This window comes from Lepidothrix coronata, unplaced genomic scaffold, assembly GCF_001604755.1.
Source record: "Lepidothrix coronata isolate B3197 unplaced genomic scaffold, Lepidothrix_coronata-1.0 Scaffold124, whole genome shotgun sequence".
Taxonomy (NCBI): Eukaryota; Metazoa; Chordata; class Aves; order Passeriformes; family Pipridae; genus Lepidothrix; species Lepidothrix coronata.
In genome coordinates, this window is record NW_016690304.1 from 3,562,873 (window position 1) to 3,579,271 (window position 16,399).

Here is a 16,399-nt window from a genome sequence, read left to right on the forward strand (position 1 = left end):
CAGCACTCCTGCAAGCCTGCATATGCTGCAAGGGGGAGAAAGGCCCGATGGACCAGTTGGTTGTGCTGACACTGAGAAGGACCTTGATGGGATGGAGAAATGGGTCAACAAAGTTCCCCAGACCTGAGGAGGAATAAACTCAAACATCAGTACAGGCCAGGGGTTTGCATGGCTGGAAAGCAGCTTTGTAGAAACATGGGCATAGCAGAAAGAGTTCACAAAAGTGCCACAAATATGATCAAGGATTTGGAGCATTGATCATAAGATGAGAAGCAAAGAGAGCTGGGATTGTTCAGTCCTGAGAAGAGAAGACTTCAGAGGTACCTTACCAACACCTGAGGAGGGAGAAAGAAGATAGACAGAAGATAGAAGATATTTTTCTCAGGGAATAGGACAAAAGGTAATTTCTACTTAAATTTTCATTTAAAACATACAGAAAAGCTGTTTTATTGCAAGGTTGATTGAACACTAGAACGGGTTGCCCAGAGACAGTTGGGGGGATCTATCCTTGGAGATAATCAGAACCTGAAAAGACATGACACTGAGTAACATGCTCTAACTGACCCTGGTTGAGCAGCGTGGTTGGAATAGATTTCCAGAGGTCCCTTTCAGCCCCAATGATTCTGTGAAAAACAAGGCAATGTGATGAGCTCACTCAGTTTTGTCCACTCAGAGAACGGCTGGTAAAGGAGACAGACCTGAACACACCAACAGGAGATTTACAAAATAACATTTGTTCTGGCTGACACATCAAGCCTGGCAGAGCTGCACTGCAGCCTGACAGTACAACCACCAGCCAAACCTTCCTCTCCTTCTGGCTCTTCTGTCAAAAGCAGAAAAGTTTCCAGCTAACTGAAAATACATCAGTGAACTGAAGTTTTTTCCATTCCAAACACAGAAGGCTGCTGTACAATCAGAGAGGTGCTAAATGAGTATTTTACCTTTATCAATCTCCATTAGCTTTCAGTGAAATGCCCAAAAGAACAAGTTTCAAAATACTTATTCTCAGGGGCATTCCAAACCATAGGAAAAAAAAAAAAGGCCTCTGGCATGAAATTTCCAGTGTGCCTTCGTGGTCAACTCACCAGCATTCAAAGTGTGATACTACATGTAAAGTTTAGTACTATTCAGTAAAATGAACATACTGATTCTTCAGCTGTTCCTTAATTCTTTGAGCACACATGTTCATTTCAAATAAACACACAGTGCTGCCAAAGGGCAGCTCCAGAGGAGCAAGTGGACTGATCCCTCTCATAAAGCTCTACCAAGAGCACAGTTTGCAGCCCTGAATATGGGCTGCAGACAGGGAGGAGTTCAAGGCTAGATTTTAAAATTCCTTATCAAATATTAAAACTGTCTAAAATCAAAAGTCTAATTACAGGATAGAAAAGTCAATATTCAAATGACTCTGCACTATTACACAAAGAGAATTAGAGGGGTTAAGAAACATTTTGGCATTTTAATCTGAATTTGAAGAAGCTGCGATTTTTTTTATGTCTTACAGGTCAGCTGAAAGCCTGCCATGAAGGTTAGGAAAGAACAATATAGGGAGCAAAGAAACTGAAAAAATAGTTGAAACGTGTCAGAAGATTTTTCTTTTCCTTATGGTTTCTATTGAGTTAACAACTTATTCTGTTGTTTGTTAGGTTTGTTTGTTTGTTTCTTATAATTCACTGCTTTTCAAATACTAACCCCTTTCTTTATGTGATATTAAAATTAGGAAATCTCTAGACTTAGATTTCCACATTTTGCTTAAAAATTTATGAGGCATTAGACAGGTGCAATTACTGTGAGTTTTCCAACCCAGAACAAGGAATCTGTGAGCCTACCTGGTCACAGTGATGGGTTAGAAGGAAAAAGCAACTCTGTTTTGAGAGGAATCCATACATATGTGGCATGTCATTGCATGCACTATTCTGACAGATTTTTCTAAATTGCCATGTCATTTGGGACAGCCCTCTATGAGATTTATGCTCCTAAATCCTGACAGGCAGATTTTGATATCCCACTGCTTTCCCACACAAATTAGTTTGGGTGAGGTGGCAAACTAATGAAAGAGATATCTTTGCAAAAGTCACTGTATAAGTCAGTTGAATTTACAGCTAGCCCTAACTTAATCTTGACATTGCTAGCATGTCATTAAAATGGGGAGAGGTACCTGCATATGGAGATTAATTCCAACAGGTGAAAGCAAATTACAGAATTGACTACACATACGACAATAGGCAGTACCTTGGGATAAATGTCAGGATGCCTTTGGAGATGACAAGTGGGCACAACCATCTGTGATGGTTGACTGTGATGGGGGAACACATCCAATACATAATTGTGGAGGGGTTTCGGGAGCCCGCCGGAGGTGAGCAGCACCGCGTACCGAAGGCTGCTGGATGGGATTCAGCGTGTCCTCACGCCATATGTCTGCTCCAGAGAGGACACTGAAGTGCTGTTGCACTCCCTGCTTTATGCCCTTACTCACTCTTAGTTACTCCTGATTCCTTAGGGGGAAGAGGCACTGCTTGTTCACAGATGTTCCATGCCCACAGGCTGTGAGTGCCGTGTTACCCGGTGCCGTGGACAGGCACAGCCTCTACAGCACAGCCCAGAAGCACAAACACGACAGGGCGTTTTACAGAGCACAGCACACCCCCGGGGCTGAGAGGGGGGTACCCTGGGCAATAAGCACATAACTCATGTCAAAATGCTTGGAAACCCTGTCCTACTTTGGGCTGGTGCACTTCAGGCTCACCATGAAAACCTGCACATCTCCCCAGTCACACAACAGAACACCTCCAAACCCCAGAGGACAAGGTGGCCCAGCGCTGGGGCATGCACAGCTCTGCACACTTGCCTAATATCACATGAAACCAAAGCTAGGTCAGACCTAACAAATCCACCTGGTCTTCAGCTAACATGGCAAACATGTTAAACTAACATGGTTTAGTTCTTTATGTTTCCAGTTCTTGGAGTACAGTGATGGCACTGACTAGCTCTGCTGAGTGTATGGAATTCTGGCAGACTAGAGGAGGTTGCAAGCCTTGCCCAAGTCAAGATTGCTTTCACATCTGAGACAAGCAGAGAACAGGGCCACTGCTGCTGGGTCACCAGCATCCATCCCACCTAACCTGAGACTGTGGGGATCTACCTGAATCCTGCACATGCAGCATGGAACATGCACAGTCCGGATAAACTGCTCATGGATGACGGAATGTTGCGTGCACTGTCTCCAAGCACAGAGTACTTTACCACAGTGAATGCACGGAGACTTTAGTGCCGTCCCAGCCAAATCCTGACTAGGGAAGTTTCCTTCTTTTCTGCAGGACAAGATAAAAACAGTTATGCACTTTCACAACTGCGAGATCTGTTCTGCTCAGAATGTAAATTTGTTGTCAATCCTGAACACTGAGTAAGTGTCAAAAAGCCTTCTACACACACGGTGTAGTACTGTGCTAAAGCTACAGAAATGCTCACCTGCAAATAGAATGATACACACCTTACACACCCCATTCTGCTGGGGGATTTTGCCTTAGTTACTCTGCCCACTCACCCACTCCCCTTGTTCTCTCTGGACCATACAATTGCAGACAAGTGTGGAGCATGACAAGCTGGTGTTATACACTCAGCACTGTTCTATCCATACCATATTTGTGAGCTTCAGCACGCCCCAGTAGAGCAGTGCTATTATTCTAAGTGTTGTTGTCTTCCTTCAGAATTACCTGTGATTTTAGTGCAGGAAAGCTCCCTATACTTTTGTCCAACAACTATATTTAAGATTTGCACTAAAAAGTGTAAATAGCCATAGGCTATTTATTAGGTAATAAGTACTAGGAGTGTAAAAAACAAAATAAAACCTCCAAGAAAAATCATATTTTGACAGTTGTTTAACCTATAAAAAATGTTTCAGTAGAGAAGACTCTCATCACTTACCCAGTGAAGCATAAATGAATCTTTCTTTTTTGAATAGCTTGACAAAAGCGGAATATAGAGTTCATTATTTACATCAGGAGACCTGTTGCCTTATGCTTCATTAAATTTGAAGTCTGAATTGCCCACTTGAATGATCTCTAGTAAAAAAGATCACTAAAAAACTTTCCAGTAGATTAATAATGCTAAAGAACTGTGTTAATTTTCCAGTACTATTAAAGAAAAATGTATAAATCAGGTTTGAACTAGAGATTGCAAAAGCAAATCCTAACGCATGAAGGGGAAAACATGTAGGTCTGCAGAATTCAAACACACTATCACAGGATTAATTTTGCTCCTCTTACAACAAAGGTGATATGGTTAAGGAAGTTTCAGAAATTCCCAAGCCAAGATAGGTCTGCCTTGAAAACCAAAAGCTATCAATCCTGGGCTGGAGGTCCTGTGAACTGTTGGAGACACAACACAGTTTATACTCCTACTCACTGTCAGGCTTCTGCCAAGGCATGAAAAAAATAAATAAGAATCTACTCATCTTCAGCAAACCATGCAATAAAATTGAGCTCAAGTTTAATAGAGGACTTCAAACATTATATGTTGAGCTTGACCAGACTCAAAACCAAAAAGTCATCACACTCAGCCATCCTCAGTGGCTGTGCCATCCTATCAGTCATAAGCCTCATGGAATTGGTTGGCAGAGTCCATGAAACATGAGGAATTCACGTGTGACACGCTGATCTTATATTATGCAAGTAAACCAAAATGTAACAAATATGTTACTTGTAAATATATTTGAGCCAGGAAATAGAGATTTGAAATGCAGATTTGACAAATGCCAGTCAGATTCGAAAAACACACCTTTTTAATCCTTGGAGATTCCCTTACTTCCAATGGCACAGATGCCATGCTTATGCAACGAACTGGGATCCAAATTTTGCAAATCTTGTCTCTGCTTTGATCAAGCAACTGATCAGATTAAGGCAGGGACTAGACTTAGCCAGAACAAAGGGGCTGTTCAGATTCCAGGAATTAGCTTCATGGTGATCAGGTGCAGATTAATTTGTTTGCTAGAATGGAATATAGCGATCATGTTGAATAACAGAAATTGGACATCCTGAACGAGAGAGAACTGAGATAACTTGGGGGTGACCGAATCAGAGCAGTGACTTGAGAGCCCAAAGAGCATAAGAAGTGACCTTAGCATGCAGCTACCTCAAGAATTCCCATTTCATTGGTTTGTTTGGTTTCCAGCAGCCTGGTACTGGCTTTATTCCAAAAATGCATGGTTGGAAGTGTATAGACAGAAGTGCCTTTAAGCCAGCAAAAATAGCCTGATGGGCTGAAAGACACTGCCATCCATCTTCTTGCCCCAGATGAGAACAGTTTGTTGAAAAGACACTCCTGCACATTCACAAACTCCTCTTCTCTAGCCAGTTTCCCTGCCCCCTGAAAGTCATAATTTAAACAAAAGAAAATTTTACTGGGATTTTTATTGTCTGCGTTCCCATTATCATAAACTTTATTAGGTTTTCTAGAATACCATTTATTGCCACTGGTGAGGAGGTAACACAGCTCACATTACTGTGCATTTTTTAGTTCTCTGTTGGGAGAACACAAGCTTTCAGACAAAAGTTTATAATTATTTATGCAGCAAATTGATATTTTGGATTTTTTGTCATGGTAAGAATTATAAGCCTTGGAAGATTAAATTTGTATAGAAAACTGTTTTATACTTTTAAAAAATCTGTCTTTGTTGTTGCAACTCTATATCACTCTTCATCACAAATTCATGAAAATCACTAAATGCTTCAATTATAGCATTATCTCTATGAATAACCCTATTTAGATGATGTACTAAGATCTATCTTTAAAGCCATTTCTAATTGTTGTTACTATTTTTAAACACTGATCTAAAAGTTTCAATAATAAGCTTTGAGATTGGTATAAATGAGCCAGGGAAAATATGCAATGCAGCAACTGTGAAACCAAATTCTAGAGCATCTTGAAACTCAAAAGGATTATATGATCTTATTTACCATAGAAGATTGAAAACACACTGTATCCAGAAATGCCTTTTTAAAATTCTTTTTAGATGGTTTTCTATTTTTTTTATTATTCTATAAAAATGAAATCAAGTAAAAAATAATAATTGTAACTAGTAGCTTCACTTTCTAAAAGGGCTACAAGTTAAATACTAAAGTTCATCACGAATTTAATGCCAAGGTGTAATTGTGATACTTTCATTCAAATATTCCATAGTACGTTGTGAAATCATACAGCCAACTACAACTCTACTATTTTGGTGCCTGGGGCCCCTTTCTCCCCCCAGCCCCAATCCTTGAAGGAGACCACCCTTGTTCAAGGCAAGGCTGGCTAAAACTCTTGAAAGCAACAGTCCTGCTGGATTTTGACTTCCTTTTTTTCACTCTCAGTTCCCCCAGGCTTCACCATCCTTTCCCCGATAGTCAGTGTGGGCAATTAGAACAATCTTAATTCAACGTAGATAAAACCCTTCCTGCCCTACCAATCTCTCCTTTCAAGCACAAACGTTTAATATACTTCAGATATATGGAGAGTAATTCCAATTCAATGCTATAATCTGCACAGAGAATCTCCAGTGCTAAGTACCTCAGGGTTCCAAAAGGGCCTGGCTGTAGCTCCCTGGTCAGACAGGCTGACCTTCAGCCACCTCAATTAGCTGAGAAAGCAAAGTGAGGGTAGTGCTGTACTCAAGGAAAATACTGCAAGAAAACAGAGCCAAAGAGTTGTTTCAGGAAACCTGAAAGAACTGAAAAAGCCAAGTACAGTTTAGACCAGTCAAAAGTCAATGTTGAGCAACCTGACTTTTCCAAATATGTTTTTTGGATACTGCTTGTAGCACTGAAATCCTTTGCAAATGTCTTTATGTAAAGACCAAACTAATCAGCAACACACAGATAACTCAGATACAGTAAGTTATTGGGCAGCTCTATTGCAAATGAGAATGCTTGGCACAAATCCTTGACACCTGCAAAGAACTCCAGCCATTATCTGGGGGGATTTCTGTGTCCCTTCCACAGACTGTCACTTACTAAGATAATAAGCTCATGTTTCCCCCGTAAATCAGTGTTGGAGCTGTTGTAGTCCCTCACATTACATGTGATAATCCCAAAACACATCTGCTCATGAATGAAATATTGTTTGGGGTTTGACATATCTTAAAGGTTTAAAGAGGAAATGCAAACTGTGAGGACATTATAGCTGATAGTACACTAACAGCACACAGTCAAGGTAAAGATTGTCAAGTGTCACATTGTCAGAGTTAGTCACAAAAGAACACTCACCAAACAATTCCTGGAAAGAGATTTTGCCAAGTGCTGTGAACTTCTCGTACCATGACCATGCTTCAGTAATATTCTTTGTGTTGTGAAAATGCTACAGCATTTTCAAAGCCCACCCATGAGCAAGCTTTCAAATACATGACGCCTAAGATGCCTAAGGAGGCAAGTTGGATGATTCTTAAAATCACAGAATAAACTCAAGTTTATGCTATGAGGAAACCAGGAGACAGCATACAGACTACATGGCCAGCTGAAGGCTGCACAAAGCCAAGTCTGTTGTCTCATACCCTCAATCAGATCTTGCACATCGAGGATGGGGGTGGGGAGCATCAGTAGCTAAATTTTTCTGGGTTTTAAGCACACTTGAAAGCCATAAATAAGGCTCTGAGCATCCTACAAGCACAGTGCAAGTATATGGACAAAAAGGTTCCCATTACTGCTGATGTGAAAGCCTCATTCCGCTGACAACCAAGCGTCCTTCTGAAGTCCCCATGCTCTATATCACTTAAGTTTGTGCTGAAGAGCTCTACTGAATCAAGTGTGGAGGTTTGAGTGCTGGTGATTCTCATATACTAATTTATGAGCAATTCTCTCACAGAAACCCATTGGGCTAAGTCTGCATATGGAGCTGCATGAGCCTCACAAGCTCAACATTCTCAGCCCTCAAGCTGTCTTGTTCTAAAGGACGATCCAATACTTCTGGTGTAAGAGTTTCTAATCATGGAAAATGACTGGGCTACCCAGCTCAAGGAGTTTGCCTTTTCTTTACAACTGATCTGAGTCAAAAAAATATTCTGACACGCCAATAAAGTGCTGTCACAGTGCCTGTCAGAGGGACAAGGGAAAGCAAATTGCTGAATCCATCTTTATGGTCCACAATACAAAAGAAATGCAGGTACAGCCCCACAAATTCCAGGTGGTACATGCAGTGCCCAGATATTTGTGTGCAGTCTGTTGCACCAATGAATTAGGCCTTCTGTAGAGTGTAATAGTTCATATACATGTTATACTCGTGCATCTAATATATACATAATAGGGAAATGCTCTTGAGCTTCTCTCAATTTTAAATTTCACATATGCTTCATGTTCAAGAAATGTAGGGAGGATGAGATGCTACCAAATGTGAGAACAGCTCAATCACTACAGTATTCACTGATGTTTCTACTCCAAAAAGAACAAACAGATGCTTCATTTCTTACCCCTAACCTCAATACAAATAAATAACACAACATACAGTTTGAAACATATTTTCAAGATGTATTTGGAGACACAGAAATGCCCCATCTATTTATAATACAGATTCAATCCACCTCATGATATAACCCATTTAATCTGGCGAACCAGAAAAACTCTCACATTTTGATTTGCTAACATGTATGGATTTTCACTATCAAGATTGCTCTTAGTCAACAAAGAAGTAATTACTTGAATGATTATTCAACTAATTGCTCAGCTACTCAATAGAAAGGGAAGTGATTACTGAAATAATTCAACCACCACTAAAGGAATGATGGACATACATAGATTGGAAACACAAAATATAATTTGTCAAAAATGATATGCTTAATTAAAGAATGAATATTTAAGAGGTGCTTCAAATTCCATGCTATTTAGTTCCATCTAGAACAACTGCTCTCAAAAAGGCAATGCCAACTTCAGCAGAAGGGACACTGCAATAGGCACAACTTAGCAGTGGGCATTGATACTTAGTGTAGAAAGTACTAACAACTGCAAGCCAAAATGAATTTTATTGATGGAAATTCAGACAGATACAGCACACTACTGAGGCACACTGCAGATCAGTCTGTAACGCTCATTCTAGAAAGATACAAGCAGTCAAGAAAAAAAAAATGTTTCCAAGGTCATAAAAGAAACAAACAAACAAAACCCCACACAAATAAAAAAACCCCTACCTTTTTCCTGGGTGTGTTCAGCTGAATTTCTTTTTTCTCACTGAATACAAAGGAGCCTGAAAGAAAGAATGAAAAACAGAATTCACAATAATGTTCCATGGGGAACTATTCTAACAACTGATTTTGAGTGGTTCAAGGGCTGGTTTTGTTTGGTTTTCTGGTCAAGTTGCCTTATTAGTACTTTTTCAGCGTTGCAGTTTTGGATTTTAGGTGAAGTAGATGAACTTTAAGACACCATATGAAATATGAAAAGAACGTGCTATGCTTATAAAGACAATACAGTATAAAATATTAGCAAACCAGACCATCAGTTGCAGAGCTGCCAAGCTATTTTATTCGCTGCAGGGGAGCAGATAACAGTGTCAGTAAAACCTTGGTAGAAGTCTCCTGCAGAGTTGTGTGGCCTTCTCTTTTAATGCATTACATTGACTACCAAATTTCCAGAGGCCAGGATTGTTACAGCCTGGCCATCACAACCAAAGCTCACTAAACTGGAGTTCTATTACACTGAAAAGGCAGGTCCTTGCCCTGCAGACTCTCCAGAGGTCTCACACTCTGAGACACTTGAACCTGCTTGTGCCATATGTAGAACAGATAAGAACAATCAAATAATAGTTACAGTTTTGGTAAGCTGTAAAAGTCAACAAACTAAACTTCTCTGTTCTTCATCAAGTCAAGCCGTCAGCAGATAAAAGCACAGGCTAAGGAGGCATGAAAACACTCCCTAAGTTCTTCCTGGACCAAGGATGATCCTCTTTATTCTAAGTTTCCCCTATACCCATTTAATATAATTGAAATGGGGAATCTTTCCATTTTACACCTTATTTGGTGGGGGTTTTTGTCACTTGCTATGTGCTAAGTTTCAGCTTGAGCGCAAAGGCTTTTCAGAGCAATTTTGGACTCTTATTCTAGGACTTCTCCGCATGTATTAAAAAAATTAAAGAAAAAGATGAGCAACTTTGCCCAAGCTTCCCCTCCTTTACTTCAGCACTAAGCTGACCAAAAAAAAAAACTTCCAGGAAGGTAGAGAAAGGCTATCTGGAAGTTGCTCTGGGACAATTATTTTCAAGAGCTCCCTTCCTCCTCTTGACTTTTCTTCTCTCCTTTTAAAATGTTGGGTCAGATGCAGAGTCCTCAGCCGAGCACTGGTGCAGCTGCCCCTCACTGCTGGGCCTTTCATGGGCTGCTCTGCTGTGGAGATGCCAGCTTTTGAAGGGGCAACCTGGTCATCAAGGGTAAGATTTCCATCTAAGAGCTCCTCCAAACTCAAAGCCTGATTGATTTCCTCCTCTGTGAGGTACTTAAGAGCATCAGCATAGAAGTCTGAAACCTGTTCAAGGCGTTAGTATCTGAAGAAAGCCAGCTGACTAAAGGCTAGTTCTGCTTTGTTATCAGCTGCAAATACTTGTCCTCTCCCTCCCATTTTCCCGAAAAAAGGAAATGCCACTAAATCCAGAGTTCCATCTAACTTTGAGTGGATGAGACAAATCTTTGCTCGCATGTGCAACTCAAGAAATCAAACTGGACCACATAAAATGAGTAATTAGAATCAGTTCTTCATCAATGATTATTTTTGGCAAGTTCTGACATCACAGAAGAAGTAAGAGCACTTCTGTACATCTGACAGAGGCAGTTGTACAACTATTAGGCAGGAGATTTTAATTTTCTGGTCTGCACATTGTAAATAGAGATTTAAAACAAGATCTGAAAGTTAGACAGGATTCTCCCAATTTCCCATATTTGGGAATAGGATATTATAAAAACTGGGACACTCTGAAGCTTTCAAAATTTCACCTCTTTAAATTTTTCTTTGAAAATCATTTCTCATTCCACTTCCAGACAAGTGCAAACCCTGTGCTGCAGTAATTACCTCACATGCAAACATAATAGTAGAGAAGTGGCATTGGCAGCCTCCAACAAATAAAGGTTTTCAACACAAACAAGAAGGCTCTTGATTCATATACAGAATGACTATTCTGAAAACAATAAACTCCATCTTATGTTTTCTAAGATTGCAAATTTGGACTACGTGGCATTTCAGCAATCCTATCAGTTCACAGTGATGCATGATTGATTAATGGGTTCGTCTCCATCTATAAAATTCTAAGGCAATTAAATAGGAATTGGTGTTTCTCTAGAGAGGCTTCTCCAGCTAAAAATAAAATAGAAGGTAGACAGTGACTGGCATTATTTATATCAACAATTCTACTAGAATGATAATGCAGCAGCTTTCACATGCAAATATACACACGTTTAAATGATTTAGGATGGATTAAAATAAGGAGCTTAATACATTTCTTTGCTTGTGCTCAATCTTTTCATTTGCTTAAGAATCTTATGAAAGCTGCCTCTAAAAGCAATTCTTCTGGACTGTGAAGAAATGTCATTACACTACACTGAAAATATTCTTACAACATATGAAAGAAACAGCAAGTGGTTACAAAGATACATAAATAGCTTGTTACAAAAAAATTTAGTCAAATCAGCACTCAACACCCATTAAATCTAAGGGAATAATGAATATGTTTGTTTAAACGTGCAAATGTCACAAAGATACTCAAACTTGCAACAGAGGATAGGATCACTTCCACGAGATCTATTATCAAAGATTGACCTCATGAATAAATTGGAATCTACAGTAATTATGCCTCTTAGCATGATTAAAATAAAGCACCAGCATAATGTGCTGGGTCCCACTGCTGGTGTCTCAGCAGATGCAGTAGTGGTTCCTGTCCAGGGTTACACAAACAAAAATAAGGTCATATGTGGGAACATTCCGTGCAGTATTCATACACTGGAGGAATACTGCAAAAAATAATTTACACTGGATTTTCACAAGCATATTTTCTCACTATGCCAAGTTTAGCAGCCTTCAGTAACTGCAGCACAAAGCTACATAGGAACAACCAGTAAACCCGAGTTTAGGTGCCAATATTGCACTGCATGAAGAACAATACCTTGTTTGCAAGGTGTTACAATAGTTTTGTGTATCATGATGTGTAACTCCAGAAACAGCACATATTTCTTTGAAGAGCAATACCCACATTTGAGGTTTTCTCTCCTTTCTTGTTTATGGTAAATTCTTTACCTTCAGTTACCTCAGCATTACCAACAACCAGGCAATTGCACTTATCTCAAATTTCTCTTATAAAATTTCTGATCCTCATATTCCTGTGATTGATACTGAATTAGCTTAGACAGTAAAGCGAAATTTCCATTCCAAAAGGCTAGAAAGGAAAACTGGAGTGAACTCTAATATGCCTACATAGACATGGCAAACAAACAGATTTTAGTTTAAAAAAAGAAAACCCTCATGCTTCCAGCCAGTAATAATTTTTAACACTTCAAACTGGCAACAGTGTGATCCAAAGTGTGATTTTTAGTTGTATCTGTAAAGTTAACACATTATTAATTAGCATTTTTTGAGGTCAAAATTTTGCCTGTTGATACACTAGTGTCCATATGTTTGGGTGGGCTGAGAGGGTGACAGCATTTGTGTAATCAAATACAGAAACATTTTTTCTTCATGTTTAATGACTTGCATTTGTAAATTTATAGAAGAAAAATTATACCAAACAATTATCCAACTAAATAGAATTTAAATGTCCTGTGAGGTTTCTTTATTCTATTTTAAAAGGCTTACATGGAAACAGGCTTCTCTTCTGGACAGCAAAAATATAAATCTTCAAAATCATGACTTCTTCCTGACCTGTTTCTCAGATTCTCTTTATGTTCCCATGAACTATGTCTCTCTCTCTCTATTTAACCTCTAACTAACGCTGTAAAAACACTGTTATAAACTCATTTGTGATGTTTCTTGGGCTTCCTTAGGAAGCAGGTCAGTAGTTCCAAGACTGACCCTGCTGTTAAAGCCCAGCTGGCCCCAAAGCTTTAATCTGCTGGAGCACAGAAGGGCTGAGCTCTGCAGCAGAGCCAACAAGGCAGGGAAGGCCGAGTGGCTCTGCAGGGAATTCCATCAGCCCAGGAGTGGTTTCTCCAAACCTCCCTCCGCTGCTGGGTTAGGGCTCTTGCCGGCTGCTGCTGCTGCACACTTCGCTCAGGACCGTGAGGTTACGCGTTTGCGCCAGCAATAAAAACAGACAATTTTCAGAATAGCAACAAAAAGAGGTTCTTTTGTTCCCTGCAAAAGCTATGGAAGAGACAAAGAACAAGGGCCGGAGTAGCCACCTCGTCAGCAAAGATATTCTGCTGGTAACTCTGATATATTGTGGTACAAGAATCAGCAAATACTGCCAAGCTAGCCACTTTGGAATTTTTGGAGACCTCTTGTCCTTCACAGATGAGGAATGATAAAATCTGGGGGGCAAGAGTCAGAATCCACATCTGTTCTTTGGAAGGAAATGCAAATAGAAATGGAATTTGATTTGCATGTTATCTCATTATATCAAACACCTTAGCATTATGTATGAAATACATTAACCTGACTCCTTTCCTATTTTCTTTCTCAGCTTGTTCCCACACACTCTGTATATAGATTGAATTCCCTTTTTGTGTCCAAAGGCACCTGATGCTCCCAAACCTAGAAAAAAGTGCTGAATCACGTATCAACACAAAAAAGAGGTAAATAAACTGTAAATAGAGTTTTCTGAAAGAAAATCTACTGATAGTCCACGGCATTATCCATAAGTTACAGACATTTTGCAAAGGGCTGCAAAATTTTTTTTGCTGTTTTACAAGTGATGAAGAAATGAGACCTGGGTTGGTTCTTTAGTGTTTATTAACACTGATGACTGCAGTCCACCAGACCGGGATATTAATGTGCCTCTTAACTCAAAGTCATAGCCAACAGTTTGCCCTGATTATTCAAGGTGTTTCACTTGAGATCTTTATTAAAAACCTGCAGAGTCCAATCAGATCTGGTTTACTATCATGCAAAAATATATACCATGTTATGCATATCAAATATTTAAAAAATGATGAGATTTTATAAATCACTGTCTAAATGGAGATGCACTTTAACTAATTGATTTCATTTACTTCAAGAGCACCTTATTATATGTTTGTTTTACTTTAGGTAATAAAGACAATAATCTCAAGTGATAAATTACAAGTGTTCCACGGAGACCAGTGTGAGTCTTTCTCATTTTTTCTCCTTTACTTAAATTGTGAATGTTGTGCCCTTGGCCAAAACAGCATATGATGCTTCCTGGATTTTTTCCCCTTGCAGAAAAAAAAGACTAATGATGTTGGTTCAGGCCTATATTTTATTTGCTTTGCTCATTCACCTCTACCAATGTTTTCATGTTCCACGGTCCCTCCACAGCAAGTGTGAACTTCACCCTATCACAGATATTTGTACTTACTGAACCATATTTTGCTGCATTATTACATAATAATAAGTTATGCTTAGCTTGGTCATAAAACCTAAAAAACAACTTTTGTGTTTCGACACAAAAGATTTCCATAGAAGTTCCAACATGGAATGGCATAAATCTACGAAAGAGATGATGAGGACTGACTCCCTATACTAATACGTATTTGCATCTACTAATAAAAAAGTAAAACATGAGTAACAGACTGGGAAAAAAGCTTATTCAAGAGCAAATAACACCAGGTTTGTGTACCTTTTTAGCCACAATCAAAGTTAACACTACTACTTAATATCAGCAGTACCGAGTATATTGTCATTTCTTTCTCCCTCTGGCTACAATCTATCCTGGACATGGTAAACTAGTGTTTCATTTGTGTTGTAACAAATAGATTTTTGACAAAATTTATTGAGTTTGGGGGTTTTTTTTCTTCCTGGTCTGTGTATTTTCTGTCAATATAATTTTTATTTCAAAAAAAATAAAATAAGCTCTCTAATAAAAAGGATCTTTTCACTAGAAATAGTGAAAAAATGTTTCAGCATCTCAATTATTTCCATTTCATACTTGAAATCACTTAGAAATTTCACTCACACCCCCTTCCCATCTGGCTATAAATATGAATTAAGAAAGCAACCAAACAAACCCCGAGTTTGTTTCCAAAAAAGAACAGTAGAGAGCAAGTCTGAAGCCCAGGAGACAGGCTGGGAGCTGGAATAGCAGCCAAGAGAATTGTATCACCCCCTGTCACTGAGGAAGGAGATATCAGCTGCAGACATAAGGAATAAGAGGGATGGTTTGGATACAATAAATTGATTCTAGAAATTAGTAAATCTCTACAAGTTGTACAACATTTTACATTTAATAAATACAGGGGATCGGAGTGGGGAGTTAGACTAGATGACATCCATAGGTCCTTTCCAAACTACTTCTTAATCCTACAGGAACAAGCTTTGGAACAGCCTATTCCATAGACACTCCCCCCCTTACTATCTAACATTAATCCATGTTTTGATTTCAAAAGCTCAAGTATATTTCGGTTTCAAGCACTGGTAAGAACAAAAAAAAAAAAACAAACAAAAAACACTCCAACAGAAATTCTTTTGAAAGTATTGTACTTAAGTCCAAAAATATCCATATTGATTTTTTTTCTACAGTTCTCCTACCCAACGGATGCATCATGAAACAACTGTTCATAAAACTAGTTTACTGACCAGAACTCAAATTTCTGAATGAGAAGAGAGACCAACTTATTCTTATTACCAAAAATATGATTTCTCCAGGAGAGCAAAGAGATAGTCAAGGGACAAAATATGGAAGATACTTTAATTTTTGCTTGGGTCATCACAGCAACCTTTACAAGCATGTGAAATAAATGGTATAAAACTTTGTACCTAATAAAAATACTTGCTAATAAAATTAGACAAGTCAATGGAAGCCTTTATGGGGTTTTTCACTGTTAAGAGACTCTAACAACTTGCAGATGTACACCTAATTCATTTACTGCTCAGAGAAAAATCTGCTGGGCTTTCTAGGATGATGGAAGCATTCATTGCCATCTACATCTAGTTTTAGCTATTCCAGTTAACCCTCTTCCCAAACTTACAAGGCTTCCAGCTGACAGTTCTATTATATGAAGAATAGAAACATCAGCTGCGGGTGACTTTGAATGATGCTGCTGCTCAGCGCCCTCAAGAAATCATATGTACAAGACTCAGGTGGCCAGATTTGTAATATAAATGAAGCCAGGTGTCAAGCTGCTCTTTTCAGTAATGAGACACTCATTTGTCCTCAAAAGAACTGGAAAAATTGGATAGATACAAACCCAAACACAGAGCCAAGATCACAGACTCCCAGCTGTTTAGTGTTGACAGGAGGGCTGGTGTCTTCAAACCCTGTAACAGCAGCATCTTGAGTTTGC

At 39.1% G+C, this 16,399-nt stretch overlaps 1 long non-coding RNA gene across 5 annotated transcripts in view; it reads right to left on the reverse strand.

The window, feature by feature from the left end:
• Positions 1-16,399, reverse strand: part of LOC108502790 — a 370,315-nt gene that overhangs the window by 233,671 nt on the left and 120,245 nt on the right. For all 5 annotated transcript variants that reach the window (XR_001876621.1, XR_001876623.1, XR_001876622.1 and 2 more), the window contains exon 5: positions 9,152-9,207. This is a non-coding gene — a long non-coding RNA (uncharacterized LOC108502790). The remainder of the gene's footprint in view (positions 1-9,151; positions 9,208-16,399) is intronic.